Here is a 16,650-nt window from a genome sequence, read left to right as displayed (position 1 = left end):
TCCCTAGACTGTGGATATGGTCTCCAATCGGAACCGAAGTCCCTAGATTGAAGCCACAAGGTATCCTGATCCTCTAGCCAGCTTGTAAGAGCTTAGACTGGATCATGCACACTTATCAACAACAACTTGGTGACTTAAAGAAATCCCTTTTATAGCCACAGCCTTCCACTTGGATACACTGTGTCCTCATCGGCTTGGTTGGACAAGATTGCTTCTCCCATTGGATGAATTTCAAGCTGCATGAATAATGTTCATTTAAATGATGTGGGTAGAAAGACTGAGGATATCTACATGGGGTCTGCAAGTCACCAACTAGACCAGTCATGGCGAACCTTTTACAGGCCGAGTGCCCAAACTGTAGTCCTAAACCCATTTTTTTTTTCGAAGTGCCAACCAATCCTATTGTGTAAATAGTTGATTTTAACCTTACCTTTGCTGTCTTCTCTTCTCTTCAGCAGGGGCATCACGCTCATGCATGCTTACCACACATTGAAGATGAGCCCCTGCCCTTTCCAGACACAGCAGTTGGATTGATCTTTCTGGAAAAAATTGCAGCATATTAGACAGAGATTTTAGCATGGAATGCAATCAGATGTCACCCTGTAATCCACATCTACATTTCAAAGTCTGAATATCTTGAAATCCCATAAAAATGTAGGAGTTGCTACCCTCCCCCTTCATTGTGTAGTTCTGTCCCCCTTCCTGGCCACTTCCTGGTAAACATGTCCCCCATCCTGATATATATTTCCTACATTCTGGTATATTTGTCCACATCATGGCCCCATTCCTGGTAAATGTACCCCATTCCTGGTAAATGTACCCCATTTCTGGTAAATGTACCCCATCCTGGTAAATGTAACCCATCATTGTAAATGTATCCCATCCTGGCATGTTCCCCCATGCTGTTAAATGACCCCATCCTGGTAAATGTACCTCATCCAGGCATGTTCCCTTATCCTGGTAAATGTGCCCTTTCCTGGTAAATGTACCCCATCCTGATAAATGTCACCCTTCCTGCTAAATGTACCCTATCCTGTCAATTTTCCTCATCCTGGCATGTTCATGTACCCCCATCCTGGTATGTTTCCCCCCATCCTGGCATGTTTCCCCCCATTCTGGCATGTTTCCCCCCCATTCTGGTAAATGTATCCCCCATTTTGGTAAATGTATCCCCCATACTGGTAAATGTACCCCTTCCTAGCATGTTTCCCTTCCGGCTAAATGTACCTCATCCTGGCATGTTTTCCCCCATCCTTGCAGGCATATTTTCCCCCATCCTTGCAGTCATGTCTCCCCCCATCCTTGCAGTCATGTTTCCCCCCATTCTTGCAGTCATTTCCCCCCCCCCCATCCTTGCAGTCATGTTTACCCCCCATCCTTGAAGTCATGTTTACCCCCATCCTTGCAGTCATGTTTACCCCCATCCTTGCAGTTATGTTTCCCCCCATCCTTGCAGTCATGTTTCCCCCCATCCTTGCAGTCATGTTTCCCCCCATCCTTGCAGTCATGTTTACCCCCCATCCTTGCAGTCATGTTTACCCTCATCCTTGCAGTCATGTTTACCCCCATCCTTGCAGCCATGTTTACCCCCATCCTTGCAGTCATGTTTACCCCCCATCCTTGCAGTCATGTTTACCCCCCATCCTTGCAGTCATGTTTACCCCCATCCTTGCAGCCATGTTTACCCCCATCATTGCAGACATGTTTACCCCATCTTTGCACATTTCCCCCAACCTTGCAGCCATGTTTGCCCCGTGCTCTCCATGTTTGCCCCATGCTGCCTCTGTCCCCCCACACCTTGGCACAGCCGCACAGAGCTTAAAAAAAAAACAAAAAAAACTCACCTTCTAGCCCCCACTCCTCCGCTGCTGCGTCCTCAGTCACTTCAGTTCCCGCGCGGCCACAAGACGCCGGCGCCGCCTACTGACGCTCCGTCTCCTAGGCAAGAGGCCTGCAGCCCAGGAGAGGAGGCGTGTCAGAGCGAGGAGAAATGTCTCCTCTGCTCCAACACCACTTTGAACTGCTGGTGCGATCACACCAACAGTGCAACGTGGCGCAGTGTGGCGACAACACGCGTGCCAGCAAAAAGGGCTCGGCGTGCCCTGTCTGGCACGCGTGCCATAGGTTCACCATCACTGGACTAGACAATTGCTACTAATGTAATCACATTAGCAATACACAACTACATTACAATGATTACTGGAAGGGTCTGGAGAAATAATAGCTAAGCAAACATGAGGTAATACACAAAAGAACAATACGTCTGGCTGAATGTTAAGAAACTTTAACCCATGAGAGTTCATGTCGTCACAGGAGGGTGAAGAATTCTATTAATAGACCCTCTCATACGATCTTCAGGACCCACTGGCAGGTGGTGATGGTCCGCTATTGGGGAAGGAAGGCTGAGAGTCGTCCCCCCACGCGAGCCGAGTCACTGTTTGTCATGCTGAGAATGTTGTTGATGGGAAGGGATGAGAATATTTCTCCCTCTTCTCTTAGGGTAGCTCCACCGACCTGACTTCACTTTGCCCTTGGGCTGGGAGGCCTGAGGTACCGAGGATCGAAAGGACCGTTTCCTGGGGGGGTTTTGATCTGGAAGGGCCTTACGATCAGTTGCCTTGTCCAGAATGTCATCCAGAGCAGGCCCAAATACTAAGTCCCCCTTAAACGGAAGAGAGCAAAGTCTCATCTTAGAAGTGGAGTCCCCACTCCAAGCTTTAAGCCACAAAGCTTGTCTAGCAGAGTAAAATAAGACTGAGGCCCTGGCTGCCAGGCGGACCAACTCTACCGAAGTATCCGCCAAAAAACTGGTAGCCTTCCTAAGCAAGGGAAGGGATTTCAGTAACTCATCCCTAGGGGTACCCTGGGAAATATGAGCCTCTAACTGGTCGAGCCACCTAACGAGGGACCGGGAGACACAAGTGGATGCAATGTTGGCCTGAATGGTAGAAGACAACGCCTCCCAGGATCTTTTCATGAGGCTCTCGACTTTCCGATCCATGTGATCCCTAAACTGGGAAGTATCCTCAAAGGGGAGCCTGGCCACCTGCACATCCACCATTGGGACCTCCCAATGCAAATCAGAAGACACTAGGGGAAATGTGCATCTGGGGTCGCCCCTGAATCGTTTCTCAGGAAATTCCCATTCCTGAGAGCTAAGATCCAGAATATTGGCATGGACAGGACACCCTATCTGTTTAGTGCATTTCAAGCCAGCGAACATTTCATCTTGAACAGAAGGAAGGACCTGCTCATCTTCTAACCCCATAGTGCTTCTAACTTCTCCAATAAGATCTCCCAAATCCTCTGAAGTTTGTCTTCAGGAAAGACCAGTCAGTCCTCCCAGAGGAGGAACCTTCATCAGGACCATCAGAGGCGGAATCAGGGGCATCCTCATGATCAGACGGGGCTGCCTGGAGTTTCCTCTTTTTAGAGGGGGACCAGCAGCACGGAGGGAGGCTAGTGAGGCCTGAATCTCCTGGCGGCCAGAGGCTCAAGGAGGACGCCGGCAGGGGAGCTACACAGCCTGCATCGCCCCAGATGGGCTCTGGTAGGCTGGAGCAGTGGTCCCTCACAACGTGAGGGAAGCAGTAGAAGGATGAGCGACGAAGGCCCGACCGGCTAAGGTAAGCAGGGAAAAAAAATGTAAGCTGTAGTTCGCCGGCCACGACAGCATAGGGGAAAAAAGAAAAACCTCTCAATGCCCGGAGGAATTGGGACCTGCTGCCGCCCTGTTACATCACTGCGGGACTTCTGAAAAAATATACAAAAAATCTCTGAGGAAATTCCTCATCATGGCGGCGAGAGTGTGCATCCCAGAGAGATGGAGGAGCACGGCACCACCCTCGCTGGTTCAATGGATCAATAAGGTCAATGACCTCATGTATATGGAGGATCTAACTTCATCATTACACAACTCATATGAGAAATTTTGGGCCACGTGGAGGGAGTGGATGGACTTCCAGCACTCGGAGGACTATGGTGCTCTGGTGGGCAGTGTTGAGGCGGCTGAGGGAACCACAGAAGGTAGTACATAAGCGGATCCCCAGACCCCCCCCCACCCTTTGTTACCCTCACCTGGCCCCTCCACCTCCCAGCCCCCCCACCACCCCTTCTTACCCTCACCTGGCCCCTTCACCTCCCAGCCCCCCCCACCCCTTCTTACCCTCACCTGGCCCCTCCACCTCCCAGCCCTCCCCCCCCACCACCCTCCTCCTTTTCCCCAGTTTCTCACTCTTTTCTATTCTTTGTTTTATTTCTCTTGCTTTCTTTCTGGTCTTTTCCTCTTTCGCTTCTTACTATTCTTGGTGAGTTACGTATGTTACCTGTTAAATGTGAATTTATTCTTTGAAAAAGCTAGATGGAACCTTGAATGTCTATACACCTGAAAGGGGGCATTTGCGGGAACATTTTCTGTCACAATGTAAAAATGTAAAGTGTGCCTTATGTCCTATTTTTTGGTGTGTTGAATGTATCTTACAAAGGTCCATTTAATCTTAAGAACTGTTACGTGTACTGTTAAAGGATTACATTTATAAATAAAAGAATTTAAAAAAAACAAAAAAAAAACCTCTCAATGCCCGATGGGGACAGGAAAGACACTGACTATGGGAGGTGGGAGGTTCCTTTTAACCTCTCTGTGCTTCCTGTCCCAATTTGGGCGTGGAGAGACAACCTCCTATGCTGTAGTGGAAGGGACTAGAGAAAAAGACATTTTAGTTACTCATCATGCCCGAGCTCCTATATCGCGGGGCATCAAGCCTGAGCCGCAATGCATTTCAGCTGGATGTGTTTCCTCTGAAGCACATCCAACTGAAGCAAGGCAGGTACTGGGGTCGGCGTGCCCCTGCAATCGTCCCGCTGCTTTCTTTAGCTTACAGAGCACTTACCTCTCCCCACCAGGTGCCGCACCCTCACTACCTCCGCAGTTCTGCGTTGCCTGCAGCAGTGAGATGAGGTCACAGAGTGATGACCTCATCACGCTGCTGCACACTGGGCTGCTGGATGAGGCGCTGGTGCCCTCAACCACTGACCCTGCCCTTCAGCACATGGGTAATTTGCATGTGATGCCCCTTCATGTGTAGTGGCTGAAGCGACACAGTCGGAGCTATGTGCTGCGGCTGTGACTGGGACCCGGCCCAGGGCTTAATAAAGCTAAATAATTACCCTGGGCCTCCCGCGTTATCGGGCTCCATACACCAGTCATGGATGTCATGCCCTGATGGCGGCCCTGCACAGGAACAAGAATCTACTTAGCATCCATCTGAATTGACAACCATTGTAAGTGCAGTAGAGCAGAGACCAGCCCAGCCCCTGAACCGAAGGTCACTGATGATGTTTCAGGGAGAGGCAGTCTTCGGTAATGACCACAGCCTCTGCTCCCAATGACGACTTATTTGAATATCCCAGCATGCACTGAGAATCTCAAATGAAGTGTCATCAAAAAAGGAAGTAGTATAAAAATAAAGGCGTTTGAAAGGACACCACACTCGGCATCACCTCAATCTGCCCATAATATCCTGCCCTATATCATATCCTTCACTACTTCATGTACTGCCCCAAATCATATCCTTTCCTGCTTCATGTTCTGCCCTACGTCATATACTGCTCCACATCATATTCTGCTCTACATCATACACTGCTCCACATCATGTTCTTCCCTACATCATACACTGCTCCACATCATGTTCTGCCCTACATCATACACTGCTCCACATCATGTTCTTCCCTCTACATCATACACTGCTCCACATGATGTCCTGTCCTACATCATACACTGCTCCACATCATGTTCTGCCCTACATCATACACTGCTCTACATCATCTACTGCCCACATCATGATCTTCCCTACATCATATACTGCCCACATGTTCTGCCCTACATCATACACTGCTCCACATTATGTTCTGCCCTACATCATACACTGCTCCACATCATGTCCTGCCCTACATCATACACTGCTCCACATCATGTCCTTCCCTACATCATCTACTGCCCACATCATGATCTGCCCTACATCATATACTGCCCACATGTTCTGCCCTACATCATACACTGCTCCAAATCATGTTCTGCCCTACATCATACACTGCTCTACATTATGTTCTGCCCTACATCATACACTGCTCCACGTCATGTTCTGCCCTACATCATACACTGCTCCATATCATGTTCAGCACTACATCATACACTGCTCCACATCATGTTCTGCTCTACATCATACACTGCTCCACATCATGTTCTGCCCTACATCATACACTGCTCCACATCATGTTCTGCCTTATATCCTATACTGCCCACATCATGTTCTGCCCTACATCATACACTGCTCCACATCATGTTCTACCCTACATCATACACTGCTCCACATCATGTTCTACCCTACATCATACACTGCTCCACATCATGTCCTGCCCTACATCATACACTGCTCCACATCATGTTCTGCCCTACATCATACACTGCTCCACATCATGTTCTGCCCTACATTATACACTGGTCCACATCATACACTGCTCCACATCATGTTCTGCCCTATATCCTATACTGCCCACATCATGTTCTGCTCTACATCATACACTGCTCCACATCATGTTCTGCCCTACATCATACACTGCTCCACATCATGTCCTGCCCTACATCATACACTGCTCCACATCATGTTCTGCCCTACATCATACACTGCTCCACATCATGTTCTGCCCTACATCATACACTGCTCTACATTATGTTCTGCCCTACATCATACACTGCTCCACGTCATGTTCTGCCCTACATCATACACTGCTCCATATCATGTTCAGCACTACATCATACACTGCTCCACATCATGTTCTGCTCTACATCATACACTGCTCCACATCATGTTCTGCCCTACATCATACACTGCTCCACATCATGTTCTGCCTTATATCCTATACTGCCCACATCATGTTCTGCCCTACATCATACACTGCTCCACATCATGTTCTACCCTACATCATACACTGCTCCACATCATGTTCTAACCTACATCATACACTGCTCCACATCATGTCCTGCCCTACATCATACACTGCTCCACATCATGTTCTGCCCTACATCATACACTGCTCCACATCATGTTCTGCCCTACATTATACACTGGTCCACATCATACACTGCTCCACATCATGTTCTGCCCTATATCCTATACTGCCCACATCATGTTCTGCTCTACATCATACACTGCTCCACATCATGTTCTGCCCTACATCATACACTGCTCCACATCATGTCCTGCCCTACATCATACACTGCTCCACATCATGTTCTGCCCTACATCATACACTGCTCCACATCATGTTCTGCCCTACATCATACACTGCTCCACATCATGTTCTGCCCTACATCATACACTGCTCCACATCATGTTCTGCCCTACATCATACACTGCTCCACATCATGTTCTTCCCTACATCATACACTGCTCCACATCATGTTCTGCCCTACATCATACACGGCTCCACATCATGTTCTGCTCTACATCATACACTGCTCTACATCATCTACTGCCCACATCATGATCTTCCCTACATCATATACTGCCCACATGTTCTGCCCTACATCATACACTGCTCCACATTATGTTCTGCCCTACATCATACACTGTTCCACATCATGTCCTGCCCTACATCATACACTGCTCCACATCATGTTCTTCCCTACATCATCTACTGCCCACATCATGATCTGCCCTACATCATATACTGCCCACATGTTCTGCCCTACATCATACACTGCTCCAAATCAAGTTCTGCCCTACATCATACACTGCTCTACATTATGTTCTGCCCTACATCATACACTGCTCCACGTCATGTTCTACCCTACATCATACACTGCTCCACATCATGTTCTGCACTACATCATACACTGCTCCACATCATGTTCTGCTCTACATCATACACTGCTCCACATCATGTTCTGCCCTACATCATACACTGCTCCACATCATGTTCTGCCTTATATCCTATACTGCCCACATCATGTTCTGCCCTATATCCTATACAGCCCACATCATGTTCTGCCCTACATCATACACTGCTCCACATCATGTTCTACCCTACATCATACACTGCTCCACATCATGTTCTACCCTACATCATACACTGCTCCACATCATGTCCTGCCCTACATCATACACTGCTCCACATCATGTTCTGCCCTACATCATACACTGCTCCACATCATGTTTTGCCCTATATCCTATACTGCCCACATCATGTTCTGCCCTACATCATACACTGCTCCACATCATGTTCTGCCCTACATCATACACTGCTCCACATCATGTCCTGCCCTACATCATACACTGCTCCACATCATGTTCTGCCCTACATCTTACACTGCTCCACATCATTTTCTGCCCTACATCATACACTGCTCCACATCATGTTCTGCCCTACATCATACACTGCTCCACATCATGTTCTGCCCTACATCATACACTGCTCCACATCATGTTCTTCCCTACATCATACACTGCTCCACATCATGTTCTGCCCTACATCATACACTGCTCCACATCATGTTCTGCCCTACATCATACACTGCTCCACATCATGTCCTGCCCTACATCATACACTGCTCCACATCATGTTCTGCCCTACATCATACACTGCTCCACATCATACACTGCCCTACATCATACACTGCTCCACATCATACACTGCTCCACATCATACACTGCTCCACATCATGTTCTGCCCTACATCACACACTGCTTCACATCATGTTCTGCCCTACATCATACACTGCTCCACATCATGTTCTGCCCTACATCACACACTGCTTCACATCATGTTCTGCCCTACATCATACACTGCTCCACATCATGTTCTGCCCTACATCATACACTGCTCCACATCATGTTCTGCTCTACATCATACACTGCTCTACATCATACACTGCTCTACATCATACACTGCTCCACATCATACACTGCTCCACATCATACACTGCTCCACATCATACACTGCTCCACATCATACACTGCTCCACATCACACACTGCTTCACATCATGTTCTGCCCTACATCATACACTGCTCCACATCATGTTCTGCCCTACATCATACACTGCTCCACATCATGTTCTGCTCTACATCATACACTGCTCTACATCATACACTGCTCCACATCATACACTGCTCCACATCATACACTGCTCCACATCATACACTGCTCCACATTATACACTGCTCCACATTATGTTCTGCCCTACATCATACACTACTCCACATCATACACTGCTCCACATTATGTTCTTCCCTACATCATACACTGCTCCACATCATGTTCTCCCCTGTTCTGCACCTTGCACTGCCTAACAGTTAACTATGGTCCTGGTGTTTCTCCTATACTCGCTCCTGGGGACAGTACAGCTTTCACAGACCGATCATAATCACACCGCACTAAGAGAAGCTGCACTCACCGACTCGTCACTTCACCTTTATATGCAGAGTTTATCCACAACACGGTAGTATCTAGAAGATAATTTTTTTTTTTGTTGAGCCTAGAATGTATGGGCATCTTCCAGGTTAGTGGGCTTTACCAGCTTGGTGGGCGTGGCGATATTTTCTCCTGTCCACTATAATGATGCAAGTGGGGGCTTCGCCCCGCTACACCCCCTTCCCGCCTGGGTCTCACCTTCTATTATAAATAACTCCATGACCACGTGGACTTACAAAAATAATGTCTATTCTGTCTGAAAACATCGGTTTGCGTTTTGAACACGCCCCTATCACGTGACAAATCACGTGATACCTAGAAGGAGCCTTACATTCTAGCATCTAACTTTGATTTTTCTTTTGTAAGCAAAGATGTCACCGGAGGAGGCGGGGCCTCTTTCAGTCCAGTACGGATCACATGGTTGAACGTCAACGGAACAGACAGTAGAATGTATGAGCTTCTGGCTGCAGCACTCACATTCTTCCCGGCTCATTGGTATAGACATCAACGTGTCTGGTCTGCTGATATATATTCGTGAGGACGTTACAATCAATGTATAGGCTCTTAAGTATATATTAGTGATTACATCAGAATATATGGTCTGCTGGTAGTTATACATTACTGAACGCATTAGACTGTATAGTTTCACACATCAGGCTTTTCGCCAGTTTGCCGGATTCGGCGCACGCCAATACAGTGTATACAGTACAATGGCAGCGTGACAAGCGCCAGTCACAAGCTGTTATGTGACCGGAGCAGGGGCGTAACTACCGCGGTCGCAGGGGTCGCCATTGCTACTGGGCCTGGGAGGTTAGAGGCCCGGCGGCCGCCCGGCAGATCAGCAGCCAGCTCCTTTCAGTGAGAAAGGAGCTGCGCTGATCTGTCACAGACCACGCGGCCGCTATATGACCCGCTGCCGCCGCCGACACCGGGCCACCCGCCTGATGCCAGCGGCTGCGGTGGCTCCCCCGTCACCACGCACAATAATAATGAAGCATAGAGCAGCCAGTGCCGCGCTATGCATCATCATTCTCCCCCTATGCTTGCGCGGTGACGTCACTCCCTGCACAGAGCGCAGGACGAGAGGACGCCGACCGGAGCCTCGGGAGAACGAGGAGAGGGGAGGACGAGCAACGGCGAGGACAGAGCAGCTGTGGGGGAACAAGGAGAGCGGTGAGGACAGCAGCAGTGGAACGAGGTAACGTGAAGAGAGAGGGTGAGTACTTGTTTTTTATATATATATACTAGAAGGTGGCCCGATTCTAACGCATAGGGTATTCTAGAATTTATTGTGTAGTTAATGTATGATTTTTGTTATATATATATACAGTGCCTACAAGTAGTTTTCAACCCCCTGCAGATTTAGCAGGTTTACACATTCGGAATTAACTTGGCATTGTGACATTTGGACTGTAGATCAGCCTGGAAGTGTGAAATGCTCTGCAGCAAAAAAAAATGTTATTTCTTTTTTTCTTTTTTTTTTTTAAATTGTGAAAAGTTTATTCAGAGGGTCATTTATTATTCAACCCCTCAAACCACAAGAATTCTGTTTGGTTCCCCTAAAGTATTAAGAAGTATTTTAGGCACAAAGAACAATGAGCTTCACATGTTTGGAGTAATTATCTCTTTTTCCAGCCTTTTCTGACTAATTAAGACCCTCCCCAAACTTGTGAACAGCACTCATACTTGGTCAACATGGGAAAGACAAAGGAGCATTCCAAGGCCATCAGAGACAAGATCGTGGAGGGTCACAAGGCTGGCAAGGGGTACAAAACCCTTTCCAAGGAGTTGGGCCTACCTGTCTCCACTGTTGGGAGCATCATCCGGAAGTGGAAGGCTTATGGAACTACTGTTAGCCTTCCACGGCCTGGACAGCCTTTGAAAGTTTCCACCCGTGCCGAGGCCAGACTTGTCCGAAGAGTCAAGGCTAACCCAAGGACAACAAGGAAGGAGCTTCGGGAAGATCTCACGGCAGTGGGGACATTGGTTTCAGTCAATACCATAAGTAACGTACTCCACCGCAATGGTCTCCGTTCCAGACGAGCCCGTAAGGTACCTTTACTTTCAAAGCGTCATGTCAAGGCTCGTCTACAGTTTGCTCATGATCACTTGGAGGACTCTGAAACAGACTGGTTCAAGGTTCTCTGGTCTGATGAGACCAAGATCGAGATCTTTGGTGCCAACCACACACGTGACGTTTGGAGACTGGATGGCACTGCATACGACCCCAAGAATACCATCCCTACAGTCAAGCATGGTGGTGGCAGCATCATGCTGTGGGGCTGTTTCTCAGCCAAGGGGCCTGGCCATCTGGTCCGCATCCATGGGAAGATGGATAGCACGACCTACCTGGAGATTTTGGCCAAGAACCTCCGCTCCTCCATCAAAGATCTTAAGATGGATCGTCATTTTATCTTCCAACAAGACAACGACCCAAAGCACACGGCCAAGAAAACCAAGGCCTGGTTCAAGAGGGAGAAAATCAAGGTGTTGCAGTGGCCTAGTCAGTCTCCTGACCTTAACCCAATTGAAAACTTGTGGAAGGAGCTCAAGATTAAAGTCCATATGAGACACCCAAAGAACCTAAATAACTTGGAGAAGATCTGCATGGAGGAGTGGGCCAAGATAACTCCAGAGACCTGTGCCGGCCTGATCAGGTCTTATAAAAGACGATTATTAGCTGTAATTGCAAACAAGGGTTATTCCACAAAATATTAAACCTAGGGGTTGAATAATAATTGACCCACACTTTTATGTTGAAAATGTATTAAAATTTAACTGAGCAACATAACTTGTTGGTTTGTAAGATTTATGCATCTGTTAATAAATCCTGCTCTTGTTTGAAGTTTGCAGGCTCTAACTTATTTGCATCTTATCAAACCAGCTAAATCTGCAGGGGGTTGAATACTACTTGTAGGCACTGTATATAGATGTTGCCTGTAGTTGCCAAGTATTTGTGTAGTGGCTGTAAATGTTCTGGGTGTTGTCTGGGTGTGGGTGTGTGAGAGCGGTGTTGTTTGTGTGTTGCGTTGTGTGTGTTGCGTTGTTTGTAGAGCGCTGTGTGTCTGCAGCGTTGTGTGTGTGGTGCTTTGTGTGTGTGGTGCTGTGTGTTGCGTTGTGTGTGTTGTGTTGTTTGTGGAGCGCTGTGTGTCTGCAGCATTGTGTGTGTGTGGTGCTGTAGGTGTTGCATGGTTTGTGTGGGTGTGTGTGTGTTGGGGGGGGAGGTATGTTTTGTGCAGTGAGTGTGTGAGTTGGAGGAGTAGTCCTGGAGGGAGAGGAGTATAATAGTAGGAATAGTCATGGGGGGAGAGGAGGATATTAGGAGGAATAGTCCTGGGGGGAGAGGAGGATAATAGGAGGAGTAGTCCTGGGGAGTGAGGAGGATAATAGGAGGAGTAGTCCTGGAGGTGAGGAGGATAATAGGAGGAGTAGTCCTGGAGGTGAGGATAATAGGAGGAGTAGTCTTGGGGGGAGAGGAGTATAATAGGAGGAGTAGTCCTGGGGGAGAGGAGTATAATAGGAGGAAGAGTCCTGGGGGAGAGGAGTATAATAGGAGTAGTAGTCCTGTGGGGAGAGCAGGATAATAGGAGGAGTAGTCCTGTGGGGAGAGGAGGATAATAGGAGGAATAGTCCTGGGGGGAGAGGAGTATAATAGGAGGAGTAGTCCTGGGGGGAGAGGAGTATAATAGGAGGAGTAGTCCTGGGAGGAGAGGAGGATAATAGGACGAGTAGTCCTGGGGGAGAGGAGTATAATTGTCAGAGTTCCGGGATTTCCAGTTTTCTTTTGAAGGATCTTGCCCTTTGTTAACATGGAGTTTTCTGTTCTGTTGCCCTACTTCCTGTCCATCTGTTTAAAAGCCGCTCCTAAGCTTAGTCTAGTTGCCTGAGTATACTGTTTCCTGTGTACTCCTGCCCTGCTGCGCTCATCTCCTGATTGCTGTTTGGATCCAGTTGAAACACCTGACACCAGCTCTGGACTTCACCTCTCATCCAACTGTGCTCGGACTCTGTCTGCCGTCTCTGGTCGGCACTTCTGCCCGGTCCCTTCCATTCATATCCACCCTAGGACTCACATCATGTACGGACATTTTTTTGGACTATATCTGTTGCCCTTTTTGTGTCCCGGCTGCTGCGCATTTAGGCCTTCTGGGGTGATTGCCGGACAGCCCCTGTATAGGGGTTCGCTCCTGGTGGTCTTCCTGGGGGAATCCGGTGTGCGGTCCCGGGAAATCCCCTTTGCTCTGAACCCAGCAGGTATTTACTGTGTTTATGTTCCACTGTGTATATTCTGTTCTGTGTACATATTGCGGTTACATATTACTGTGTATATTTTGTTCTGTTTACATATTGCGGTTACTTATTATTGTGTATATTCTGTTCTGTGCACATATTGCGGTTACATATTATAAAACGTCTTTTGCACCAAGAACTCGTCTCTGGTTGTCATTGCCCTAACGCAATCGAAATCCTCAGTACATACAATAGTATTACAATAATAGGAGGAGTAGTCCTGGGGGAGAGGAGTATAATAGGAGGAGTAGTCCTGGGGGAGAGGAGTATAATAGGAGGAGTAGTCCTGGGGGAGAGGAGTATAATAGGAGGAGTAGTCCTGTGGGGAGAGCAGGATAATAGGAGGAGTAGTTATGTGGGGAGAGGAGTATAATAGGAGGAGTAGTCCTGGGGGAGAGGAGTATAATAGGAGGAGTAGTCCTGGGGGAGAGGAGTATAATAGGAGGAGTAGTCCTGGAGGTGAGGAGTATAATAGGAGGAGTAGTCCTGGGGGGAGAGGAGGATAATAGGAGGAGTAGTCCTGGGGGGAGAGGAGGATAATAGGAGGAGTAGTCCTGGAGGTGAGAAGTATAATAGGAGGAGTAGTCCTGGGGGGAGAGGAGGATAATAGGAGGAGTAGTCCTGGAGGTGAGGAGTATAATAGGAGGAGTAGTCCTGGGGGGAGAGGAGGATAATAGGAGTAGTCGTCCTGGGGGTGAGGAGTCTAATAGGAGTATTCCTTGGGGGAGAGGAGTCTAATAGGAGGAGTATTCCTGGGGGGAAGAGAAGAATAATAGGAGGAGGAGTCCTGGGGGGAGAGAAGAATAATAGGAGGAGTAGTCCTGGGGGGAGAGGAGGATAATAGGAGGAGTAGTCCTGGGGAGAAAGGAGGATAATAGGAGGAGTAGTCCTGGGGAGAAAGGAGGATAATAGGAGGAGTAGTCCTGGGGAGAAAGGAGGATAATAGGAGGAGTAGTCCTGGGGTGAGAGCAGGATAATAGGAGGAGTAGTCCTGGGGGGAGAGCAGGATAATAGGAGGAGTAGTCCTGGGGGGAGAGGAGGATAATAGGAGGAATAGTCCTGGGGGGAGAGGAGGATAATAGGAGGAGTAGTCCTGGAGGTAGAGGAGTATAATAGGAGTAGTCCTGGGGGGAGAGGAGGATAATAGGAGGAGTAGTCCTGGGGGTGAGGAGTCTAATAGGAGGAGTAGTCCTGGGGGGAGAGGAGTCTAATAGGAGGAGCATTCCTGGGGGGAGAGGAGGATAATAGGAGGAGTAGTCCTGGGGAGAAAGGAGGATAATAGGAGGAGTAGTCCTGGGGGGAGAGGAGGATAATAGGTGGAGTAGTCCTGGGGGGAGAGGAGTCTGATAGGAGGAGTATTCCTGGGGGGGGGGGGGAGAAGAATAATAGGAGGAGTAGTCCTGGGGTGAGAGGAGGATAATAGGAGGAGTAGTCCTGGGGAGAAAGGAGGATAATAGGAGGAGTAGTCCTGGGGTGAGAGGAGTATAATAGGAGGAGTAGTCCTGGGGGGAGAGCAGGATAATAGGAGGAGTAGTCCTGGGGAGAAAGAAGGAGTAGCCCTGGGGAGAAAGGAGGATAATAGGAGGAGTAGTCCTGGGGGGAGAGGAGGATAATAGGAGTAGTCCTGGGGGGAGAGGAGGATAATAGGAGTAGTCCTGGGGGGAGAGGAGGATAATAGGAGGAGTAGTCCTGGGGGTGAGGAGTCTAATAGGAGGAGTAGTCCTGGGGAGAGAAGAAGTCTAATAGGAGGAGTATTCCTGGGGGGAGAGGATAATAGGAGTAGTCCTGGGGGTGAGGAGTCTAATAGGAGGAGTAGTCATGGGGGCAGAGGAGGATAATAGGAGTAGTAGTCCTGTGGGGAGAGCAGGATAATAAAAGGAGTAGTCCTGGGGGTGAGGAGTCTAATAGGAGGAGTAGTCCTGGGGGTGAGGAGTCTAATAGGAGGAGTAGTCCTGGAGAGAGAGGAGGATAATAGGAGGAGTAGTCCTGGGGGTGAGGCGTCTAATAGGAGGAGTAGTCCTGGGGAGAGAAGAAGTCTAATAGGAGGAGTATTCCTGGGGAGAGAGGAGGATAATAGGAGTAGTCCTGGGGGTGAGGAGGATAATAGGAGGAGTAGTCCTGTGGGGAGAGCAGGATAATAAGAGGAGGAGTCCTGGGGGGAGAGGAGGATAATAGGAGGAGTATTCCTTGGGGGAGAGGAGAATTATAGGAGGAGTAGTCCTGGAGGTGAGGAGTATAATAGGAGGAGTAGTCCTGGAGGTGAGGAGTATAATAGGAGGAGTAGACCTGGGGGGGAGAGGAGGATAATAGGAGGAGTATTCCTAGGGGAGAGGAGTATTATAGGAGGAGTAGTCCTGGAGGTGAGGAGTATAATAAAAGGAGTAGTCCTGGAGGTGAGGAGTATAATAGGAGGAGTAGTCCTGGAGGTGAGGAGTATAATAGGAGGAGTAGTCCTGGAGTGAAAGGAGGATAATAGGAGAAGTAGTCCTGGGGAAGGGGAGTATAATAGGAGGAGTAGTCCTGGAGGAGAGGTGTATAGGTGCCCAATGTGTGTGGGGGGCGTGGCCGAGCGGAGAAGACGTGGCCGAGTGTGTGGTGGAGTGGCCGAGTGGGGCAGAGTGTGTGGGGGCGTGGCCGAGCGGGGGCGTGGCCGAGCAGCGGCGTGGCCGAGCGGGGCAATTATGGAAAGCAGTTTCCATAGTTACCTGATGTGTATCATTGTTATCAGCGTACGTGTGCCGGAAGTCGGGCTATGCTAGTAAGCATGGTACACATCTAGTAAGTATTCAAAGAGACAGTGCTGGGTCACTTGTTGGTCTCCTGCTGTGCAGCACGCATCAGCGTGTGACAGCGGGAGACCAACGATCTGAATGGGCAGGGAGCCGGCATA

General features: G+C 48.7%; 1 protein-coding gene across 4 annotated transcripts in view; it reads right to left on the bottom strand.

The window, feature by feature from the left end:
• ISOC2 (isochorismatase domain containing 2) overlaps window positions 1-16,650 on the bottom strand; it is a 447,375-nt gene that overhangs the window by 409,635 nt on the left and 21,090 nt on the right. Inside the window, exon 1 of one of the 4 annotated variants that reach the window (XM_075329343.1) lies at window positions 9,669-9,689. The exons of 1 other annotated variant lie outside the window; for it this stretch is intronic. The gene's annotated coding sequence lies outside the window, so the exon portion shown is untranslated. Of the gene's footprint in view, window positions 1-9,453; window positions 9,641-9,668; window positions 9,690-16,650 lie in introns of those variants that run through there. 2 more of the 4 variants (XM_075329339.1, XM_075329340.1) reach the window with 2 other exon arrangements.

This window comes from Anomaloglossus baeobatrachus, chromosome 11 (assembly GCF_048569485.1).
Source record: "Anomaloglossus baeobatrachus isolate aAnoBae1 chromosome 11, aAnoBae1.hap1, whole genome shotgun sequence".
In the NCBI taxonomy this organism is placed as follows: domain Eukaryota; kingdom Metazoa; phylum Chordata; class Amphibia; order Anura; family Aromobatidae; genus Anomaloglossus; species Anomaloglossus baeobatrachus.
This window is presented reverse-complemented; position numbering and strand designations above follow the sequence as displayed.